We start from the raw sequence: 7,890 nt of genomic DNA on the forward strand, positions 1-7,890 counted from the left end.
GGGATAATCAAAGCCAGATTCCTGGCTTCTATTCTAGATCTCTTTTCACTGAGCTATTGCTAAATTATGCAGTCCCTCAAAAATCCGTAGGTAAGCCCTAACGGGTTTGGCTCAGTGGAAAGAGCATTGGCCTGTGGTCAAGGGCACACACCCAGGCTGCTGGCTGGATCCCCAGTGGGGCGCACGCAGAAAGCAGCCAATCAATGATTCTCTCATCACTGATGTTTCTAAATCTCTCCGTCTCCATTCCTTTCTGAAATCAATAATAAAAATGCTTTTTTTTAAAAATCCATAGTTAAAACAGCACTCCAAATTAGATGGCACATGAACAGAATCACATTAATCTGGCTGAACTCTGGCTCGCCAGGAAGTATCGTTTAGTGACAAGCCTGAGCAAAGGTCTTGAGTAAAGGTGGCAAAGTAGTGACAATAACTATTCTCTCAAAGGTTTTCATTGAAAACCTTTTGTTCCTGTTGGAAATTGATATTCAGTTATCGGCAGAGTCTTGAGTAAAGGTGGCAAAGTAATGATAATAACTATTCCTGTTGGAAATTGATATTCAGTTATCGGCAGAGTACTGAATAGAAAAGTGAAATCTGTGGAGAAAGTTAAAAGCATATTAATTTAATCTGTATATTTGAGGAAAGCATTTTGGATCCTGACTTGAAATCACTTTATTCCTATTTCAATTTTCATGAATAAAATGCTTGGTAACTTTAATAAATGCAAGGTCTTTGAAACATTTCTAAATTTGCCCTACATTTTTTGGTAAAGCACCATTAAGAACAGAGAAATAAAAGAGAGAGAGGTCTGAAGGATTAGATCTCTTTGCTGGTAATGAGTAAATGGGCTTCAACCTTGGGAGAAAATATGAGCCAATAGAGATGGAAAACATAATATAAAAGGATGTATTTGGTGGAGGTGAAAACCCAGAAGAATTAATTACAAAGTCTTGCTGGGAATATGAATCAAATTAGACATGTGTATAAAGTATACAGACCCTCTGGACAAGCACACTGTGATTTGTAAGCCTGGTATTCCTACTCTGGGCGACAGGGATTGATCACAACATAATGGGCCACTTCAATGTCTCCTTCTCCACAGAGAGACCAAACAGGGTTTTACAATTTGAATATGACATTGTCAGAGATATAAAGAAGAAATGAAAAGAGTTTAAATGATCAGCAAGTGGAAACTATTGAATAAAGTGCAGCAAAGGAGACATAAATAAGTATGCATTCATTTTCTATTGCTGTGTAACAAACTTCTATAAATATTCCAGCTTAAGCCAATACCCATTTATAATCTTAGTGCTTCCATCAAACTTGGGTCTGCACAGCACAATTGAATTCTTTGCTTAGGATCTTAGCAGCCTGAAATCAAGCTAGAGTTGCATTCCCAATGGAAGCTCCAAAAGTCCTCTTTCAAGCTCATTCAGGTGTTGGCAGAATTCAGATCCTTGCAGTTGTAAGACTAAACTCCCCCCTTTCTTACTGGCTGATGCGCAGGGATCACTCTTAACTCCTGGAGGATGCCCACAGGTCGTAACCCTGTGACCAGCTCAGAGCATGACAGCTAAGATCTTCAAAACCAGAAGACATTGCTATGACATACTGGTATGTCTGCTATTTTGCTGCCTATGGATTCTTGTAGGATTTTTATAGTTTCCCATCTTACATTTAAGTCCTTTAGCCATTTTGAGTTTGTTTTTGTGTATGGTATAAGTGGGTAATCTAGTTTTGGGGGGTTTTTTGCATGTAACTGACCAAATTTCCCAGCATCATTTATTGAAGAGGGTGTTTGATTCCATTGTATGCTCTTTTCTCACTTGTCAGATAAAAATTGAGCATAATGGCTTGCAAATCCTTTGGTTGCTCTCTAACCTTTACCCCCTGCCATTTGTCTGTGGATCTATTTTTTGTTCATCGGTTTATGTTGATCATTATATCCCACATATGAGTGAGACCATATGATATTTATCTTTCTCTGACTGGCTTATTTTGCTTAGCATAATGCCCTCCAGTTCTATCCATGCTCTTGTAAATGGTAAAAGTTCCTTCTTTTGCCCTGGCCGGTTTTGCTCAGTGAATAGAGCATTGGCCTGCAGACTCAAGGGTCCCAGGTTTGATTCAGGTCAAGGGCATGTACCTTGGTTGCAGGCACATCCCCAGTGGGGAGGGTGCAGGAGATGGCTGATCGATGTTTCTCTCTCATTGATGTTTCTAACTCTCCATCCCTCTCCCTTCCTCTCTGTAAAAAATCAATAAAATATATATAATTCAGATGATATTACCCACCTCCTTAAAACATTTCTATGATTTCAAGCAATGATTTATGTTTTCTACATTCCTGATCTCACCTATATTTCCCCTTTCAATGTGCTCCACTCACATTGGCCTTCAAAGAATTCTCCAACACATTCACTCCCACACAAGACTTTTGCACTTGCTGTTCCCAGAGCCTAGAATGTTTTTGCCAGATCTCTGTGCCACTAGTCCCACCTATCATTCAAATCCCTATTCACGTTTTACCTCCCCAGAAAAGCCTGTTCACCCAGTCTGAGGTTGTCTCCACTCCCAACCTTTCTCTGTTGTCATCTATAGCTTTTTTAAAACTTATTAAAAGTTAAAATTTTGTATATTTCTTTATTTACTTGTTTTTGTCTTCCTTCAATATATTTTAAGCTAGATGAACACATAAACCTTGTCTGTTTTCTGCATCACTAAAGTCCCAGTACCTGTCATAGGTTAGGCACTGAAACAAGTTTATTAAATAAACAAGACTAGAATAAAATAAGGAGACGGAAGGAGGGGAGGGGAGATTGGTGTGTGTCACATTTTATCAAACTAAAAATGTATTCTTAAACTACAGCAGAGTAACCAAGGAAAAAACACCATTTATTTGTATTTTGTAATTCATGCCCACTCAACCACTTTATGAGATTAGGCCAATTTGCAAATATGGCCAGCTAAGCATTGCATCTGTGCTATGGCACCATGTCTTCTAATAATGATGAGAAAAAGAAATGTCACACTTTATAAACACTGTCTGCACAAAATAAATAAGGAAGACATTCAATGGAGAAAAAAAAGAGAAAATATTTTAGATATGGATAGAACTCAATTTGAATAAAACATTCTTGAGGTATAGTAAGTAAAAATTCAAAGGCTCTCGTGTCTACATTAATTAAATTAAATATAAAAATTTCCATTCTACCAGGTGGTTATTAGAATTATATGGGACAATGTAATCTGAGAATATCTGAGAAAGCCTGGCACACAGTAGGACTAAGAAATGATAGTTGCTTTCCTTGCTCACTTGATCCTATTACACAATAAGTATTCTGCTAAGTGAAAGACTTTCTGCCCACAATACATTACTGAATTCACTTAATTATGAACATGACTTCAACAATAAAGAAGATATAGTCAAAGTTGCCCATCCTATTTGGAGGCAGGGTGACTAAGTGAAAATAATCAAATTGAAAGAATACATTTGCACAAATTTCTCTGTTTGGTCTAATTCTTAATATCTACCACTCTTAGAGACAATGTGGCTTAGGTTATCCAAGAGGAAATTTATCATCCCAAACATCTGTAACTGAAACAAGTGGAAATGCATTAATGTTTTCACTATTATCTAAAAATACTACCGTAAACAAATAGCATGCAGGCAACAAGTAAGACAGAGTTTCAACTTATCCTGATTTCAGCACAGGGGCAATGCCTTGTCTTCTACAGCCTTCTTCTTGTCAATTCTACACAAATACAAGTGACACAGCAAAGGAAAATAGTTTTTACTACTGTAGATGCAACAACTTTTCTAGTTTTATCCACCTTATCTTAGTTCTCTGTAAATGAAATCAGAGTATGTTCTCTTTTCTGTGTGATGTGATTCCCTCAGCATAGTCTGTGAGGGTGGCATCACAACCTCCTGATCTCCCTGCTCTGTGCATGACAGGGGGCGGCGCCCCAATTCCCCAATCAGCCCTGCTCTGAGCCCAACCAGGGGCTGCACCTAGGGATTGGGCCTGCCCTCTGCCACTCGGGAGCAGGCCTAAGCCAGCAGGTCATTATCTCCCGAGGGGTCCCAGACTGTGAGAGGGTACAGACCGGGCTGAGGGAACCCCCCCCACCCCCCCCAAGTGCACAAATTTTTGTGCACCGGGCCTCTAGTTATTAATAATATTGCAATTAAGATTATTGTAAAAATCTTTTGTACATTATTTTTCTTTCTCTTGGTTAACACTTAGAGATGCTAGGTCAAAGAGTAAGTGTTTTTTACAGTTTTTTAAAGTGCCAAATATTTATACCAAGTTGTTATACAAGGAGGAGAGTTCCCACTTCAACAGTATTTGTTGTTGCAAGTCTTTTTTACTTTAGTTACTTAATTGGTTCCATTCATGGTCAGGGCACAGGTTGCAAGTGCATTCCACAATCGGGGGTATGTAAAGGAGGCAAAGATTCAATGTTTCTCTCTCACATGGAAGTTTCTCTCTATCTCTCTCTCCCTTCCTCTCTCTAAAATCAATTAAAACAAAACACATCCTCCAGTGAGGCTTTTTAAAAATATGTCTCTTACAGACAACACAGAGTTAGGTGTGTTTTTTTGTTTGCTTGTTTTGTTTTGTTTTATCCAGTCTTATAATCTCTCCCCATTTGATTTGATTGTTCGGTCCAGAGCTCAGCAAATAGTTTCTGTAGAAAAGGTTACTAACTAGATGGGAAATGTTTTATGTTCTATATGCCACAAATCTATCATAATTATTTCATTCTACCATTTTAACATGAAAGTAATCTTAGACAATATGTAAATCAATGTGAATAGCTGTGTTCCAGTAAAACTTTAGTTATAAACACAGACATTTTAAATTTTAAATTTTATATAATTTTCTTTTGTCACAAAGATTGTTTGTCCACTTCTCCTTTGATTGTTTGACCACTTAAAGTTCAACATCCAAGCTCATGGAACATACAAAAATTGGCAACCCTTGGGCCAACACCTGATTTAGCCTATCTACATTTAAGGTAATTTTTTATATGATTTATTTGTTTTCTTTTTGTCCTATCCATCTGTTCTTCACTTCTGGCTTACTTGCATGTTAATATAATTTTTTTCATTTTAATTTCTCTATTGGCTTTTTTAGCTACATGCATCATTAACTTATTAACTACGTAATGTATCATGGACTGCTTAATGTATGTCTACCTCACAGAAAATGTAAGAACATTGTTTCCATTTACTCTATCTTATGTGTTGCTGTGAGTACACATACACAAAAACACACAAACACACATATGTAATATGTCTACATACCTTATAAACTCTCAATTTTTGCTTTCAACAGTGATATGGCATTTAAAAATAATTAAGAAAAGAAAACAATATATTATACTTACTATATGGTTCTTAATGACTTCAGGTAAAGAGAAGATTCCATATGGTACTATTACTCTTTATCCTGAAACATTCTTTAGTATTTCTTGCTGTGAAATCTGCTGGTAACAAAGCCTCTCAGTTTTTGTTTTTGTTTTTTTATCTGAAAATGCCTTTATGTAGGTCTCATTTGTGAAGGATATTTTCACTAAATATGGAACTATTGGTTTCTAATTTGGGTTTTTTCAGTACTTAAAAAATGCCATCCATTTTCTTCTGGTCACCAATGTTCCTGATGAGAATCAGTAGCATTTCAATCAGCTTCCCATATATAACATGATATTGTTCTCTGGCTGCTTTCAAGATCCCCCTACCACCCCATTCTTTATTTTATGTTTTATCCATATCAATACTTGGTAATAAGATGAATGGAAAGTAAAGGTCAAATCGGAAAGCCCTTTACCCAGAATGCTTATTTAAAATATTTTGTTGTTGTTTTATTAAATTCATTGGAGTGGCATTCATTAATGAGATTATATGTTTCAAGTGTACAGTTATAATACATCATCTGCATATTGCACTCTATGTTTATCACCTAAAATCTAATCTCCTTCTGTCATTATATATTGATACCCTGCACCCTCTCCTTTCTCCCCTTTCCCTCTGGTAACCACTATATTGTCTGTGTCTATGACTGTTTTGTTTTGTTTGTTCATTACTTCTTGGATAAGACTTTTTCTTTATTATTGAATTTTAGCAGTTTAAGGATGATGTTCCTAGGTTTAATCTGTTTTTATTTATCCTGCTTTCATTTTGCTAAACATCTTGGTTTTGTGCTTTTCACCACATTTGGTAACTTTTGTTTTCTACTTCTTTAAAAAATTTTCTTTCCCATTTTCTGTCTCTTCTTCTATAATTTTAATTGTATGCATAATAGACTACTTGGTATTGAGCCTGGTCTTTTTTTCCAATCTTTTTTTTCTTTATTCTTCAGAATTAGTACATTCTGTTGATCCATCATTAAATTCACTGACCCTTTTCCCTGGCTAGATGGTTGGGTGTCATCCCATGCACTGAAAGGTTACTGTTTGATTCTCAGTAACAACACATGGCCAGATTGCAGGTTAGATCCCTGGTAGTGGGCATGCAAGAGCCAGTGGATCGATATCCCACTCTCACACTGATGTTTCTCTCTCTCGCTCCCTCTCCCTTCTTCTCTCTAAAATCCATTAAAAATATCTTTTTAGCCGAGGCCGGTTTGGCTCAGTGGATGGAGCGTCGGCTTGCGGACTGGGGGGTGCTCAATAAATGTTAGTTCCTATTTTTAAAAAATCACTGATTCTTCTAATGTGCTCAGCAAAGGGCCAGGTATGAAGTGAGTGCTCAATAAATGTTAGTTCCTATTTTTAAAAAATCACTGATTCTTCTTCAACATGACAGAATGGCTGTGGACAGTTGACATAAGCCAGGCCAGTCCATAGACTAATGGAGCCAAGATTATAGTAGGCAGGCATAGTGTCAGGGACAAAGGCAAAACTCAGATCCAAGAGTATGGCTCTCACTTACCAGGGCTGATCTTGCTACGAACCTTGCTAAATATCCAAACTGCCAAATATCCAAACTGCCAAAACTGATACTGATGCTGGGTTCCCAATATGCCACATTTCTCAAGGAGACCAATCAGCCACTTATCTCAAATTGATTACATTGGGCTCTTCAAAACTGGATTAGAAAGAAATTCACTATAGCTGAATTAAATATATGAGAGACATGAGTTTGCCTTTCTTGCCTATAGTGTTTCAGCCAGCATTTCTATCTGAGGGTTCATATGTAATTGATGTACTAACAATAGGATTCTGCATAACATCACAGCATACTACCAGAGGCATATCTACTGGTTCTATCATATGCTACATACTCTGAAGCTGCCAGTTTGATCAAGAAAGATAATAGCTTTTGAGGGTACATTTACACTATTTTAAAATAACAGGATCCAACCTTTAGGCTTCAGGATGCACCCTAAACTAATACTTATTATACAGTGTAATATCCCTACTAGGTAGAATATACAGGTCTGAGAACAAATGATAGAATAAAAAGTGGTGCCACTCACTATTATTCCCAATAACCTACCGGTGAATATATACAGACTGTCCCATTATTTCTAGTTTCTGTGTCTCTACAGGTCCTGGATCCAAGTGGGGAATGCACCTCACTTATAAACTTTACCTATAGGTACTAGACCAGGGGTGGGCAAACTTTTTGACTCGAGGGCCACAATGGGTTCTTAAACTGGACCGGAGGGCCGGAACCAAAGCATGGATGGAGTTTTTGTGTGAACTAATATAAATTCAAAGTAAACATCATTACATAAAAGGGTACGGTCTTTTTTTTCAATAGTTTTATTCATTTCAAACGAGCCGGATCCGGCCCGCGGGCCGTAGTTTGCCCACGGCTGTACTAGACCGTCAGTTTGGGCTCCTTGTGCTGAGAAGCTAGGAGTCAAGGATTGG

Source organism: Myotis davidii, unplaced genomic scaffold (assembly GCF_000327345.1).
Source record: "Myotis davidii unplaced genomic scaffold, ASM32734v1 scaffold576, whole genome shotgun sequence".
NCBI classification, from domain to species: Eukaryota; Metazoa; Chordata; class Mammalia; order Chiroptera; family Vespertilionidae; genus Myotis; species Myotis davidii.